This window comes from Manis javanica, chromosome 17 (genome assembly GCF_040802235.1).
Source record: "Manis javanica isolate MJ-LG chromosome 17, MJ_LKY, whole genome shotgun sequence".
Classification (NCBI taxonomy): domain Eukaryota; kingdom Metazoa; phylum Chordata; class Mammalia; order Pholidota; family Manidae; genus Manis; species Manis javanica.
The window spans coordinates 52,190,156-52,207,109 of NC_133172.1; the positions used below are offsets into that span (position 1 = coordinate 52,190,156).

The following is a 16,954-nucleotide window of genomic DNA, read 5'->3' on the forward strand; positions in this document are numbered from 1 at the left end:
AAAACTATAAAGGTGGGAGGGACATCCTTTCTAGCTTTTTTCTAACTTTCTGCACCCAAGTAGAAACCAGAAATCTGATTCTCCTTTTTACTCCTAATCTCTCTGCTGGTAGGGTGACTATTTGTCCTGGTTTATAGCAGCTTAATTATTAATAGCATACTCCTTTCACTCAAAGAGTTTATTTACTTGAATGGTAAATTGTATAAATCATCCTGCCCTTGTAAATATTATATAATGAGGTTTTTCCAGGGGCATATATTAAGTTTGAATGGATTTGTTTGTCCTGGATAAAAACCAAATACTGAAGATCATTTTGGTGATATTCAAAAGGATATGGGGAGATAAGGTGTAAATCCAATGTGTAGACTTTATTTGGATCCTGTTTCAATCCAAATGGACTTTTTATTTAAGATAATCAGGGACATTTGAACATGGATTAGGTATTAGAAGATATTAAAGAATTATTGTTATTTTGTGAAGTATTAGAGTGATATTATAGTTATGTTTTAAAAGATCTTATTTGTCAGAGATAAACTCTAATATATTTGGAGATGAAATGATCTGACCATGGGGATTTACTTAAAAATACTCAAAAATAAAAAAAGGTAAAAGGAGAGAGCAATATGATTGATAAAAACAAGAAGGACAAAATGTTGATAATTGCTGAAGCTAGGAGATTGGCTCATGGGGGTTCATTATTTTATTATCTCATCTTTTTGTATTTTTGTCAATTTCATAATAAAAACTTTACAAAAGAGAGACAAGGATATAATCAAGAACCTATTTCTTAAAAAAAAAATAAGGTGATGGTTATCCTACAATTTAAACTGGTAAGGGTGAATTTTTCTTATGGCAGATTGGAGGCCAGGCAGCTATGCCTAAAAGTTCATTTGAAAACTTGCTATGCATCAGTGATTATTCAGCAAGCCAGATAATCTGTCATATAATGGGTACAGGGAGAAAAAAAGAGGTGAAATGCCATGGTTTCAATGCAGTTCAGTCCTACAGACCCACACTGGACCGGGAGGAGGGAATGCCCCTTGCAGATGTCTCATGAATCCTGACCCATTTTAGTGTCTCTTTTGTGCAAACTTATCTTAGAAGGGATACACTCTACTTTTCTTCTCTTTTATCCAGGTTCTCACTGTCCTTCCATTCTCTCCTCTTCATAATACGGGGGACAGTGGGTAACAAGGCTATAAAGTCTATGGGAGCAAGGGCAGTTCACTATTTTGATGGTGGATGGTACACCTAGTACCATTACTGGTACATAATAAAAGACATTAAATACCCATTTGGTAAAGAAATAGATGAATAAATGCACATTTGCTGCTTTCCCCAGAGGAGGAACTTAATAAATATTGTACTTCTTGAGTTGAGTTGTGAGTGGCAGAATTGAAAAGAGAAGTTTCGAGTTCGTGTACCCTTAGCACTGGACCTCTTCAAAGTCTTTGAAAGATGTCCAGATGAACAGAATCAGCCAATGTAATGTCTGTGAACAGACTAGGGAAGCTAAAAATGAAGTGTAGCTTCATTTAAAACTAAAAGAACAACATACAGTTATGTACATGCCGTCTTTCTTTCAAATATATTCATGGAAATGATCGCTAGAGGACAGTGATTCTTTCCTCCCTCTTAAAGGTCTTAGGCTATAATTCTGCAAAGAAATCAGGTGGCTTTGTAATATCTGTCCTCTTGGAATGACAGGTACCCTTAAATAAATAGGTGTCATTAATCATGGTGCTGGGCTTGTTTAATGAGCATGCAAGATTGACAAGTTAGTAATAAATCTCCAGCTCTTACAGGGAAGGTTGCTAAGGAGGTGCAGTGGCTTAATTTACATCTTTGGAAGGCACCAAAGATTTAATAATCTCCCTGCCTCATACATCAAACTAATACTCCTGAGGCAGAAAAGCAAAACATTTTTAACTGTTAATCTGAGAAGCAATAAAAGCCTGTCTCAGGTCACAAATAAATTGAGTTTCTGGTGGTCTCAGTGGACCCCTACTGTATGTGATTTACTCAGATTCCAAAGCCACTCAGGACCCCTGGAACATTGGCTGCAAAACCAGGCAAGCTGGGAACGCAATGGGGATTGCCAATCTAATAGAAGATCTAGACTGAGGGCAGTGATTGATTCTAATTTAGATGAACCCAATAATTTATTTCACCTTCCCATAAATAGACTATGGTCTACAAACATATATGAATTGAGATTCAGTTCTAAAGGATTGCTTTTAGTTGGCATTAGAACCATTTTATATTTGTTCTTAAAAGACCAAAAGCTGTTTTGAAGTTTTTACTTTCTAAGTGTAAGATTTAAGCTGCCCAGGTAACTGGGATGCAGAAAGGAGATACAGGCCTTCACAGAACAATGAGCCATTTGTGAAACCTAACCAATTTTCAGATTTCCAGTTGTTTGTTTCTTTAGCAACTGAGCCATGAGGTGTATTGAATTTATTAATTTGTAAAACTGTCCCCTATTGATGCTGATGTAGAAAATGTCATCCTCTTTATTTAAAGAATAGGCCATAATGGTCTCATAGAAAGAGGAGGGTAGAGTTATGTGCATTTGCAGTATGTATATGTGCATTCATTACTCTGATTTGTCATGAAATCATTTTTATAAAGGAACTAGCTTGTAAAATATGATCTTTGCTCATCTTTTACTAATGCTGCTTGTAATTTGAACAGAATCATTTTTGATGTGGAATGCTCTGTTACAGGAAATGGAAAAAAGAGCCTAAGCTGGTGATAAAAGATAGCCAATTCCCCTCGTCCACCTTCTTCCTTCTAACCGCTGTGGCTCTACATCGTAGCTGCGCATTAGGGCTGTATTTTGTCATGTGTTTTAAGGATGCACTGGCTGGCACAGAATGAGCTTCAGACTATTACTAGCACATCCATTCAACTTTAGTAATTAGGAAAACATACAACCCCAGATACACCTGGGCTGCTTCTGTCTGCCTGTCTCTGAGGAGGGCTAGATTCTCCCAGTCAGGAGTCCATGTTGGGACAGGTGGGAGAAGTCTTAGAGGAAAATCTCTTCTTCCTCTAGTAATTCGCTTAGCAAACATTCATTGATTACTTTTGGTCCTGGAGATGTAAAGCCATGTAAGGACAGACGTAAAGAGCGCTGTACCAATTTCCTGTTCCTTCCATAACAAATTACCACAATTTTAGTGGCTTAAAACAACACAAACTTACTATTTTCTTGTTCTGAAGATCAGAAGTCTAAAATCAAGGAGTGGGCAGGGCTGGGCTCGTCCCGAGGCTTTGGGGGAGTCTGCCTCCTTGCCTCTTCCAGCTTCTGGAGGCCGTGGCGTTCCTTGGTCCACAGCCCTATCCTTGAATCACTTCAACCTGCGCTTCTGCTGTCACATTTCCTGCTTCTCAGTGTGATCTCTCACCTCCCTCGTATGGGGATTCTTGATTACACTGAGCCCACCTGGATAAGCCAGGCTAATCTTCCCACCTCAAAACTCTTTATTTAATCACACCAGCAAAGTTTTATTTTCTATATAAGCTAATGTTCACAGGTTCCAGGAATTAGGATGTGGGCATCCTTGGAGGGGCCATTACTCAGCAGTCTCACGTAGGTTGCTCAGGCCCAAGGATTACCTTTGACTCCTCTCTCCTTTTGTTCCTATGTCTGGTCCTTCAGCAAATCCTTGTGGCTCCCTTTTTAAAGCTATCCATCATGGGACCACTTTTCACCTCCTTCACTGCTATCACCCTGTCTCAGCCACCATCACCTCCCATGTAGATTGTTAAAATATCTTCCTAACTGGTCTCTGTGTCTATGCTTGGTCTCTCCATTCTGTGTGCAACTCAGCAGCCAGAGCAATCCCATTCCAACATAAATTGGATAAAGTCATGACTCTTTCCAAAAATCACAGATGAACTCCCTTGTCATTCAGAGTAAAAGCCCAAGTCCTTAAAAGAGCCTACAAATCCTAGATGCTCTGTCCCGTCTGACCTTCACATTACTTCTTTGACCTTCTCTCCCCTCTTCCCCTTGCTCATTCCACTCCAGCCACAGTAGTCTTCTTACTGTTTCGCAAATATTCAAAGCACATTCACATCTCAGGATCTTCCCACAAGCTGCTTCCTCTGCCTGGAAGTCTCTTCCCGTAGAAAACCACATGGCTTGCTCTCTTACCTCCTTCACATGTTTGCTCAAATGTCACTTTCTTAGTGTGGCCCACCTGAAATCCTTTATTTGAAATGGTATGTCCCTCTACACTGGCCTTTTCTGCTTTGTTTTTCTTGTACTTTGTAGTTTGCTTATTTATCTTGTTGTGGTAGATTCCTCCCCACTTTAAAAAAGACTCCACAAAGCCAGGAATTTATTCCTGTTGTGTTCACTGTTGTATCTTCAGTACCAAGAACAGTGTTTGGCCCATAGTAGGTACTCAATAAGATTTGTTTAATGAATTCATGAGTTCCTTATAGCATCGGTGGGTGGTTTTTAGGTCAGCCTTCCCTACATTAGAAGAAAGGAGATCAAACCTGAATGTTGGGAGACTAGAATAAACAATACAACATTGGCCAACTCTAGCTTTAGGAAAAGATGCTTCTAGAAATTGACCTACCTACTTCTTGTAAATATTTCTGTTAAAAAAATAAAATAAGTACATTCACAGATCTGTCTGTTCCTGGGATGAAAAAGTTGAAATAAATTTAATCATTGTGATATTGTGACATAATAATAAAAAAAATTTTTGACCATATTCCCTGGTTCCTGGTACAGAGCTCCTAAAAGCCTTGGGATTTCCTGAGTAATAGGGATGAGAGGAGCATCTTTTGTTATTCATAATGAGCCCCTTTCAACCACTTATGTTAATGAAAATTAATAAAGGTACAGAATCAAGCAAATATTCTTTCCTATATGAACTGTGTTCAAAGAAAAATTGCCGAGGAGGAAAGTCATTCTTTTCTTTTTGCATAATTTTTTCTTATATTGAAACAATCTCGAAGTTACCAAAATAGTCAAATATAGATGCAACAAGCCACTTTTTTCCCCAAGCCATCTGAGAGTAAGTTACCGACCTGATGTCCTATCATGCCTAGATACTGAATACCTGAAAAACCTTTTTCTCCCCAGAGAGAAGGACACTGTCTTAGATAAACATAATGCAGTCATCAAAATCAGGAAATTAACATTGATGTCCACTTGTCCTCATAACACCCTTTATAGCAAAAGGGTCCTGTGCAGGATCACGTGTTGCATTTAATTCTCATGATTCTTTCGTCTCTTTCATTCTGGAACAGCTCCTCCAGCTCTGACTGTCATGACTGGGACATTTTCGAAGACTGCAGGTCAGTTATTTTGTTTTCTGCCTTTCCAATGGATTTGCCTGGTGTTCCCTCGTGAATAGAGCCAAGTCACGCATTTTCGGGAGGAATATCACAGTACTGGAGCTGAGGTCTTCCTTTTGCACCTCCTTGTCAGGTGGTGCAAGATGATTTTGATTTCGTCCCATTATTGATGGGTTCACTGATCACTTGATTAAGGTGGGGTCTACCGGCCTTCCTCACTGTGAAGTTACTCTTTTCTCTTTGTAATTAATCAGTATTTTATGAGGAGCTACTTTGAGTATATTTAAATATCCTGTTCTTCAACAAACATTCATTTTATTCATTTACTTATATAAATAAACTCATGGGTTTTCATTTTATTCAGTGGGTTATAATAATTACACTATCATTATTTATTTTGATACTCAGATTTCTCAGTTTAGTAATGTCAGAGCCCCATCAGTCTGGCCTTTGTGTCTTTCGCTATGTCCTGTCATTTTTGAGAACCTCCTTACTTTCCTGGCACAAGATGTCCCGAGTAAATCTTGTACTTTCCTTGCTCTAACCTTTGGATCAGCACTTCTCCCTGGTTCCTTTTAGTGGAGAATGATATTCAGAAACTAGGATCTGGTGGTCTAGCTGTTGGGTATCATTGCTCCCAACCCCTCTCACTTTCCAGTGGAGACAGCTGGAAATATGCGCGCACGCGTGCGTTTGTGTGTGTAATGCAACATGTGCACTGTGTATTTGGATTCAAATTAGCCAATTGTAAAAAGACATTTTGAGGCATGTCTTTTATAGGGGAGATTTTATAGGAACTGGTAAGTAGATGGACTTATTAATTTTGTTATGCATGGTAAACACATTGATTATGTTAAAAAACTCAGAGATTGGCAGTTGACATACAGGTGAACCCTTAACTTCAAGAGGTTTAAGTGAGATAATATAAGTGGACATGGCTATCTAAATAATTCACTATTCCATGTATATCTATCTATCTATCTATCTATCTATCTATCTATCTATCTATATACACACATACACTCTATATTTGTGCACATACACATATGTGTGTGTATATATATATATATATACATATATATGTATATACACATACATGCATGCACATATATAATTTTTTATTAAATTGAGTTTGGTATATAAGTATCCGGAATCTCAACCCTCTATATCCAATGTCTAGAGCTTATATAATCCTACAACTCCTGTTAAAATAAACTTGTCTCACAAGCCTCATTTTATAAGACCCAGAAAGGTTTTGACCATGTCCGGAGGAGAAGACTTGTCACCCCTGAGCTTCAGCTTGGTACATGGTATACATCTTACTCCAAAGATAGACGTGGTAAGTTGAGATGTCATAATGTACTCTTGGCTTTGGTTCAGTTTTCGAGACATTAAAATGTTATTTAGGACAAATGCAAAACCTGTCCTTCATAATCCTGTCTGTGAACTGTCACTGGTATGGCAGGAGAGGTTGATGCAGACATAAGGACTTTTGTCCCTCACTGGATAGGGGAGCTGGCCTCTCTCCCCCACAGCTGTTCCCTGCTGGAACAGTCATGGTTCCTGGGTGCTCTTTGACATCCTGAGTGGCTGCAACAGCAGGCAATTTAGTGCAAAATTATCCATCAATTAATCTCTTTGTTATTGGGTGTTTCAGATGCGTGTGCTTTGGCTCATCCTATAAATGAGATGAAAGGTGGCATGACTCCTGATTGTTATAGGCATCTCCCAAAATTATGGTTGTCTTGCCTACCCTGCCCCTGACCCATGGGGAGCTCCAGAGCCCAGAGAAGAAGAGCCATAGTGCTGGGAGGTGGTGAGACAAGTAGTCTGTGGGTCACACAAAACTCCGTCCACACCGGCAGAAACCCACCCTCTGTCTCCCACCCCAAGAAGCATATCAGAATGCCAGTGAGAGGGTTAACTTCAGCTCCTCTTAAGCCATAAAAAAAATTAAATTATTTGAAAACCTAAATACTTGGAGTATCGGTAACAGAGTAGTATCAGGATACGATGGTTCAGAGCTACTGCTCTAGTGGAATACTTTTAATAAAGAAGAGAAATATAAAGCAATGTGTACACACTTCAGCAGCACTGCCCTGAGGCCTGACTCTTGCCAAAGCTGAAAAATCCCTTGGAAATCTTCAGCTTCACACTTAATTACCACCTCCTTTGGCTGTTTCTCTTTTACTGCTTTTCTCTCCTTCCCCTGTGATTTTCCCTTCTAGTTGCCAAACACGCTTTCTCTTCCAGATACCATCTGTTTTCAGAATACATTTGCATTTCCTTTTTCCTTCCCAAAGTGGCCCTACTTTGGGGTCTGTGTTTTCCCATCACAGGACTGCTTCTACAGCGTTACCAAAGGCACAGGTGGGAAGGAAACCTGGGGCTTACAGAACTGAAATACAACCAGGAGTCCAGCAGGGATCTTCTTTGTGGACTTGGAAGTATGCTTTAGGTTCCTGGTGCACCCACCATTTTGAGGACCTTGGGGCACAGGGATTAGTTTGTGATATGTCTTTAAAATATCTTATTTGTTACAAAACTTCAAAGAATCTCAGTGTACAAAAGAGAAAGTGAAAGTCGTTCTCTGCAACACCACTCACATTCCTCATAGGGACATGACGTCCTCAGGCGCACACAGTGAGTGACCCCAGGGACTGCTATCAACAGTACAGCCCATATCCTCTTAGTCTTCTTGCTATTCATGTATCAAAAGGTGAAATATGAATATACAGAAGTTTAAAACAGAAATTGGATCATAGTATATTTTTTTTGCAACTTATTATTCTTTTACATAAATATCATGGATATCTTTTTATGTTGTATATTCTACATATAAATTTTATTTATATATATATATAAATATATTTATTTTTCCTTATTATTATCAGTGCCTTACAAGTTTATCTTTATGCTTGTGTGAGTCTCTGTAAAGCAGTTGGAATTACTTCATCAAGGGCATGTGCGTTTTGATCATTGATAAGGGTAAAGTGTATGTTTAAAAGGTGTGTGTATTTAAAAAGTTGGTACGTACAGTATTTTCCCCTTTCAATTATCAGAGATTATAAGGAGATAAGTGATAATGACTTATAGAATGCAAAAAGTATTTTACAAACTATTTTTATTATTTAACACTCACAGATATTCTCTAGGGAGGTAATTTACAGGTGAAGAAATGGAGACTCATGGAAATAAATGATTTGCCCAAGGTAGACGAGGAAGTGACAAGGTTGGGCCTGAGTCCCTTTTATCTCTAAGCCTAAAATCTTTGTCCTGCACGGCTACTGGCCTCTCCTGGGGGAGCACCAAATCTTCTGTTGTGATGGACTGACTGGACATAGGAGAGGGAGGGTGGAGGGGTTATTGGCCAGCCAACTTCATCCTAACGTGGCACATCCGTGGACAGACAGATGTTTCTCTCTCTGCCTGCTCACTCCCTTGGTGATCTCATCTGATTATAGCTTTAAATACCATCTGTAAGGCAGTGACCCCCAAACATGTATTTCCAGTGTGGAAGTCTCTCCTTAGAACATCCTATACTGAACTCCTGGTATTTCTTCCTAAGCCTGTTCTCCCTACAGCCTTTGCCATCTCAGTTGGCTCTTAGCTCATCCTTTTAGTTCTTCAGGCCCAAATCTTCGATCCTCTCTCTCTCTTTCAGACCCCTCATTCACAGGGAATCTGACCAAGGCCATATGCAACTTCCTGCCAGGTTTGGAATTAAAATCCAGGCGTGTCTTGTTCTAAAACACATTGAGGTGATTTGTTTTTTATTCTAATCCCATTAGCATGAATTCTGACCTGATGTTTGGAATTTGTACCCAAATTTAGGAGACCATGAACTGTGTCAGTGGTTAAGATGAGACTACATTCTTAATACATTGATTCCTACTTGTTTCTAAGATTATAAAAATTGAAAGTCTGAGTTGCATTTATTGAAAGCCTTATTTAATCTTAGCTGAGGAGATCAGCGGGCCCAGGTTTTGAAAACACACAGTCCTCCCTAGATCAGTTCTTCCATATCGTGTGCATGTGGGTAGAGGGAAGAAGAGAGGAGCCGAGAGGAGTCCAGCAGGAGCCTCTTGCTCTGCTGCTTATTCTGCCCCTCGCCCAGGGTCAGGACGGATATCCTCCAACAGAAAGGCGGCTGATGTAGGGGTTTAAACAGGAGCCCAGGCGAAGCTGTGGATCCTCCTCAGCGCACAAAGGAAAGCAAGCTCTTAAGTGAACCATGATGAAAAACTTAAATTATTGATCAGAAAGGGGATGTAACTTGTCAGGAAGCATTTATATTAATTTTGGCACATACTTTTGGATTTGTGTGTTTGTGTATATGTGTATGGAAAGTTGTCATACTCAGAAACCGAAAGTTGGACAGTCTGTGTACTATTTCATGTATAATTCAGTTGTCAGCTGGGGCCTCCCTGGACCTAGGAAAGTTAGATAAACTTGAATCTTCAATTTTACAGCTGCCTAGAGTTTGCTTGGGCTGGAGAGGCTCCTTAAAATGTGAACTTTAGTCCATGGGGATATACCAAGAAATTTTGTCAACAGAAGACAAAGTCCTGCATAAACTGTGACAAATTGGTTACTCTAAGCTTGAATCAGTCAAGAGTTCTTACCACAACTGTGGTTCCTATATGCAGGCTTTCCCAATTCCACCCCAGTTTACCTGCACGTACAGCTCAGTTCTTTTACATATTTCTGCAAAAAGAGTTCACTTCACATTATCCATTTAATGAAGTGAAGCAGCTCTCTTGAAGACGTAAGGGGGCACATAGGCTGCTGAACAACTTTTAACTATCTCTTTGGCTTCTTAGCATCCCTCTTTTTATTTCTCTTCCCTTCAATTGGTGTTGCAATCAGCAAATTTGTTCTCTTGTCTATCCAGAGTATTTCTCCCTCTCAAGGTCCTTAGTGGCAGAGGTTCCACATTTTAGTCCATGAGGATATACCAAGAAATTTTGTCAACAGAAGACAAAATCTTAACTCAGTTACTTGGAGAATAAAACTGTGTATATTACATTATATAATGAAGAATATTTTATACAGTCATGGATGAAAATGTTTGATGTGGTTTGAGAATTACTAAGCTACCTTCCTTTTCTTTCTTTCCCGAGATCTTGTAAGATGCAGCTCCACCCCCAATTACACAATGCAGTTTCCTCCCTTTTCTCCTGGAGCTTACCAGTAGGGCTAACCCGAGGGTAGAGCTTATCTTCTTGTTTTAGGGATATCATGGAATTTTCCTCATGCATATGTGGCTTGATGCATTAACAAACACCTCAGGATACTGGCTTTGCAAGGGGAATTGTATGTGCATCTTAAAAACCAAGTGATGCATCTTTCCTAATGAAAAACATTAAAGATTCAAGTCTGACTCTAGACCAGAGTCCATAATAATGAGAAAGTTGTCAAAGCCATTCATTAGAAAAGAGCTAGAGGGAGAACAGGTCTGATAGATGAGTCTCTGGGTGATCTAGGGCCTCTGAGGAAGGATTCTTTCTATTCCTCTCGAAACTGACACATCTGAGCAAGGGTGGGAACCTGTTCGGGGTGCAGGTCACAAGTCTCACCTGCCTTTCAGTTCCTCTTACTCAGCATGTCTGGGCTCTAGGAGAGTCGAGACATGTTTATAGGGAAGTTAACCAGGAGAAGAGGGAAGCACTGGAAGCACATGTGGGAGATAGAAGGTAGGTCAAGAGAGTATAAAATGTTTAGAAGCTTCCGGAAGTCTCTGTCCATGTCCCCACATGCTTTGGTGACCAGAGAACAATAGCAGTGATAATGGCTAGCATTTATTTCATGCTTACATATGCCACACACAGTGTTTAATGCACACGTGAAAAGGTGATCAACTTTATTAAGTCACCAGGGAGATGCAAATTGAAACTACAACGTAGTAAAGCTACAAACCCACTAGAATAACTAAAATTAAAGTGGCAGAAAATACCAAGTGTTGATGAGTATGTGGGGCAACTGAACTCTCATTCACTGCTAATAGGGATTTAAATTGGAACAACCACTTTGGAAAACTAGCAGTATCTACCAAAGCTGATACCCTGTGACTGAGAAATTCTACTTGACCCAGAAATTGAATACATACATTTACCAAAAGATATGTCCAAGAATTTCAAAGCAGCACAACTTGTGGTAGTTAAGTGTTTCAACAACTGGAAACAAAATCTCCTTCAAGAGTAGACTGGATAAATAAATCATTGAATATTCACAAAATTATACAGCAACAACAATGAATGAACACCATCTACATGCAATACTGTGGATGAATCTCATTTACTTCTCATAGTAACTCTAAGAGGCAGTTCTTATTATTACTCCTATTTTGTAGATGAGAAAATTGAGCACAGAGAGGGTACATTATTGCCTAAGACTGCAAAGCTAGCAAGTGGAGTAGCTGGGATTCAAAACCCTAGCAGTTGAGTTCCAGCCCTTACCCATGATGCACCACTATCCCCCAGCCCCTAGCCATACAGGCAGCAGGTATTTACTGTGTGCTGCTTTGATGTAACACACCGAGGCACAGGGTGGAGCTGGTGCAGGGCTGCCTTGCAAAAGGTGTCTACCAGCTAACTCTGATTACCATGTGCCAGGCTGTGTACAGATGCTTCACCCAGAGTATAATGTTTATTCCTCACAGTGACCCTTTATAGTGGGTACTATTATTGTGCCCATTTTTGCAAATGGGGAAACAGAGACAGGGAGGTCAAGTAATTGACTAAGGTCATATGACTAGTATGTAATGAAGCCAGGATTCGAAGCCAAGTCTCTGTGCTCCAGAGTCCGTGCCCTTCACCATACCGCCACGTACCTGTCCTCAGCACACCCACAGGGACAAAGTCTTAACAGAAACCACTGCTCCTGTCATAGAGCTTGAGTTCTTTAAACCATATCGATTGTCAAAAACAATGAGAATTTGATCTCTGAGGTTTCATGGGATCAACTGGCTTCTGAGCAAAGTATCTGCCATCGGTTAGGTTGTCTTCATCCACTTTCAAAGGAAGAAGCAGATGCATTTTCATAGCCTTGACCACAACTTCTTGTGATTGCTGCAGCTTTTGAAGCCATGGCAAAGTTTTCCCAGACAGGCTGTGAGCATAACTCCCTTCTTAGAACCAGAGGCGAGAGGACCGGTACTGGGAAGAAAAGGAGAGTTACTTAGCAGATGGCAGGGGTGTGTGGGAGTTCCCCAGGGTTCTCTAATGAGAGGAGGTCTGAACACTGGCAACCTCTAGCCCCTGGCTGCACAAGAAACAGATGCTGGACCTTCCTGCATTGCCAAGAGTAGAAGACTTTGGGGACTCAAGATACTTTTGCTTGAATGTGTTGATGGAGAAATGAGAAGGTAGGAGAGATGGGGCATTTTCACATTTCCTCCTGAGTATAGCATTTCATCATCTCCAGCTGAATTATTACAATAGCCTCCTGCTTGGTCTCTCTAACTCCAGCCTTTCATCTCCTGATTGACCTTATCATGGCCCATAGGTAGTAAGTTCATACCAAAAGCTCTGGCCACTTCCACAAGCACACCATGCTGTTGAATGTTGCCATGTCTTTGCAAATGCTGAATTCTCCCACTTATCTTGGCAGGGGTTTACTTATCTTTGAAGGCCCAGTTCAAAGCTCTCCCTTTGGTGTTGCCCTCCCTGACCACCTCCCTAGGGAGAATTCATTGTTCCCTCCTCAGCACTCCCAAAACAGTTCTTTTTTCTTTTTAACACATAACATCCTTGTTCTAACAATGTACTATAATTATTTGCCATCCTGTGTCTAGAGTAGACTGAGCTTCTTATGGGCAGGAGCTGTGGAGTATTCATCCTCATATCCCTGGCATCCAGCAGCACCCAACTTGTCTAGGTGCCAAGTGAACATTTATTAGACAAAATCCAAAAGCACAAAGGTTGGAGGTATAAGATCATAGTGTCTTTGCAACCCAACATGGCCACTGAAAAAAGATACTCTTCTCAGGCCAGCTTTCCCTGTGTTGTCACATTGCTGTCTCATTCACATGTGCCCCTTCCTGCCATTTCAATGCTAGTATCAGAAATTCTAGCCTGAGGGTTTTGCCACGGTGGCTCTCCCCCATCGCGGCTTTCTCATTCAAGTGGCTGGTAGGGAGGTGATAGAGTCATCAGTGATGTGGTCTAATATGTAATGGGTTATTGCTGGATAGGAAATTATTTGTTCTCTGTGCCCCCCAGCTTCCATGATGGGTTAGCAGATATCAAAAGTTTAACAAGCAAACTTTTAAAAAATAAATTTTATTTTTAGAACAGTTAACTTAAGTTTATCACTTATTCAGATGTCCTTAGTTTTTACCTACTGTCCTTTTCCATTCCAGGATCCCGTCCAGGACAACAGATTACACTTAGTCATCATGTTGCTTAGGCTCCTCTCTGCTGTAACAGTTCCTCCGATTTCCTCCGGTTTGGATGACCTTGACAGTACTGAGTACTGACCAGGTGTACTGTATTGGAATTTGAGGTTTTCCTCATGATCAGACTGGGGGTATGGGTTTGGGGGAGGGAGATCACAGAGGTGAAGTGTCATTTTCATCGTGTCATGTCAAGAGTATAAGCAAACTTTTAAAAAATGTGAGTGTATAATCACCCTTCCCTCTCCCCAAATTTGTATTCCTTTCTATATTTTCTATCTCTATTAATGCCCCAGTAACTTTGTATTTTTCCTTGACTCTCATTCACATCGCCTCTGGTCAACTCTACTGGTTTTTCCATAAACTAATATCATAGTCCCCTAACTAGCGCCCCAGATCCCACTTCCTTACCTCTGCATTTCATTCTTCCTTGTACCGTTAGTTAACTATTGCTTTAACATCAGCTTCACCTTCAGAAATCTCAGAATGGTTCTTCATCACATGTAGAATATTTTTCTTGGTGTGGAATTCAAAGCTCTTCTGGTGCTAGCTCCAAAATAGCCTCCTTTATCATGATGAGTATTAGTTCCTTTACTCTACATTTGATGTCTTTTTGGAATTTACTTGTGTCCAAAAAAAAAATAGGTGTTTTCTTAAAGTAATTTCCCCTGCAGAAGAAGAGTAAATGAAATGGTGTGTGTGTGTGTGTGTGTGTGTGTGTGTGTGTGTGTGTGTGTGTGTGTGTGTGTGTGTGTGAGATATGCGTACCTCATTGGGGATGTGTACTTCTCCAGTCGTCTTTAGCCAGTACAAAGGGCTACCCATGGCTTCAAGTCTGGTGTGAATGGGAACAGTCCACTTGCTGCATAGTTAGAAAGGATGAGAGGGAAAAAGAAGGTAAGGAGAAAATACACTTGTCTAGAAGTGTGAGGGGATGTTCAGCACAATCTCCACTCATTTTCCTTTTTTAGTGGCTTGAGACAACAGCATCTGTTATCGCACACTTTCTGTGGGTCAGGATCCTGGCGTAGCTGAGCTGTCTTTTCTGGCTCAGGGTTTCTCACAAGGCTGCAATAAAGGTATTAGCTGCTCCACTCATTTTTTCCACTTTAAACACAAACACTTTCTAAAATTTGCTTCTAATCCTCAACCACTTCAAACTTCTATGAGGCAAGAGCTTTGTCCCATGCCAGGAATGGCATTTTAAATGTAAATTGAATTCTTCTTGCATGGATAGCCAGTTAGTTGTCTATGTCACAGGATGTGAAATGAGTCCATTGGCTGGACTGCATAATATGGCTGTCCCAAATTTTAATGAGCAAAAGAAATTGGCTTTCAAATTCATGTCTGTCCACAGTCTTCATTATTAAAGTTTAAAAGTGCGTAAGGAATTTGTGAAAGTCCCTTAGGCAGCCTGCTGAGGAATGCGTAAGCAGTCCGGACCAGGACCATTTCTACACCCAACACCAAATGAAGAGAAGGGCTGACAGAGATGGGGGAGCAAGAGTGGAGAGAACAGGAACCAAGGGTCCGTGAGGGCTTGCAGGCAAGGCTTTGGGTATGTCATTGGATTAATTAATCGTGAAGATTAGTGCTTTCCTTGCATACTTAGGAATATTGAGCTGTTAGCAACTCATTGAAGCCGTGTCATTGGAGAAGGCAGAGAATACAAAAGTAGTCACAACTGATTTGGACACTTTCATTTCCTGAGCTCTTAAATAATGAAACTATTTGCTGAGATTGGGAAAATAATTGTTTTTCTGGGATAGGCAACATCCACAGATCACCTGATAAAAGCTGCAACAAACCAAACCACTGGAGTTTTCTTGGCGTTCTTTGGCGACCTATTTACCCATGGCCTAGAATACTTCAATCTGGCACAACTCTTGATAACTGTGTTGCCAGCAGCAGAAGTAAAGACTATTTATTAAGGCTTTAGGTGGCAAGGTGCAGATATTAACAGACCAAGATAGTTGGTCAGAAGTAGGAAGAACACATGGACAGAACACATCATACAATTCTTCTATATCCATGCGGACTTAGACTTTATATTTTCATCTTTATCTGGACTCTCAGGAAACACACACAGCACGATCCACCCATGTATGTTAGCCAGGTGCCTGCGCCAGGCTCCCACCTTTAATCTCATGAATAGAGTAGCTAAGAATATTTTGAAATACTCCTTTTGGTATATTATCCATGCCTTTATTAGTGCAGATAGGCAATATTTGATTTGATAAAAGGTCAGTAACATTGCTACTGCCCTATTTTATTTTTTATTTCTCCCCCCCCCATTTATGGGGGAGGATTATTTTTCTTAGATCCTGACATAATTTTAGATTTTCACCTTATGGTTCATTCCTCACTAAAAGTCATTGCCCTCAGTTTTCAAGGTCATAACTATCTCTAGAGGGTCAGCAGCTAGGACCAAATCATATCAGGGTCATCCCTGGCTGCCAATAACCCCTCTGATACATCCATCTGCTTTTCTAATGAGGCCAGGGACCCATGGACTCTCCAAAGCTTCAGGGTTGGTCCGATGGGAAGACAAGGGCAATGGGATGTTTTTGAATTTGATGATTTTGTTTCCTTCTAACATGCAGCCTGGTCAGCTTATGAAAAATCATATCTCCATGACTTCCTCCTTCTGGCTCCCTTCCCATGTCATTATTGCAGAGGCTGTACCCTTTCTGTTTAATCTAGCTGGGAAACAAACTGAGAATTTCCCTCTCTACATCCTTAATATCTGACACAGTTGATGCAGTCTTAAATACCTAGGTGTCAGAGAAATGTGTGCTTAACTGAATGAATGGTTGAGTTCTGATAAAGTTCCCTCCATTTCTGTAACAGGGTATTACATTTATCAGAGCCAAATTTTTATATGGACTCAAATACAAAACTTCTTTCTTCTTTCCTAAGTCATCTGGGCATTTCACCAATCCTTCCTCATTTTGCCAGAAAGAGAAAAGAAACTCAAATTTGTTGTATCCCCTTCCCTTTGAGTCAAGGTGGGAGCCCATCTCCACTTCCTCCTCTGTGTAGTTCCTGGCTGTCACTCTCCAGCCTTTATTCCCAATTGTCTAAGGTAAAATTTTATCTCAGAAATTGTTGTCCTCACCTTGCATAAGTCTGATGAGCTGTTTACAGGGTCGTTTATCCGGAAGCCTTACCCTCCTGCCCTCTGCTTTCTCAGGCTTTTGCTTGTTCACAGTGGCATCTCTAATTGCTTGCTCTCAC

The 16,954-nt window shown here is 40.5% G+C and overlaps 1 protein-coding gene across 1 annotated transcript in view; it reads left to right on the forward strand.

Annotated features, from left to right (window-relative positions):
- The window catches only part of HYDIN (HYDIN axonemal central pair apparatus protein), a 361,576-nt gene that overhangs the window by 16,276 nt on the left and 328,346 nt on the right, over positions 1-16,954 (forward strand). Inside the window, exon 3 of the mRNA XM_073225416.1 lies at positions 5,275-5,322. The gene's annotated coding sequence lies outside the window, so the exon portion shown is untranslated. The remainder of the gene's footprint in view (positions 1-5,274; positions 5,323-16,954) is intronic.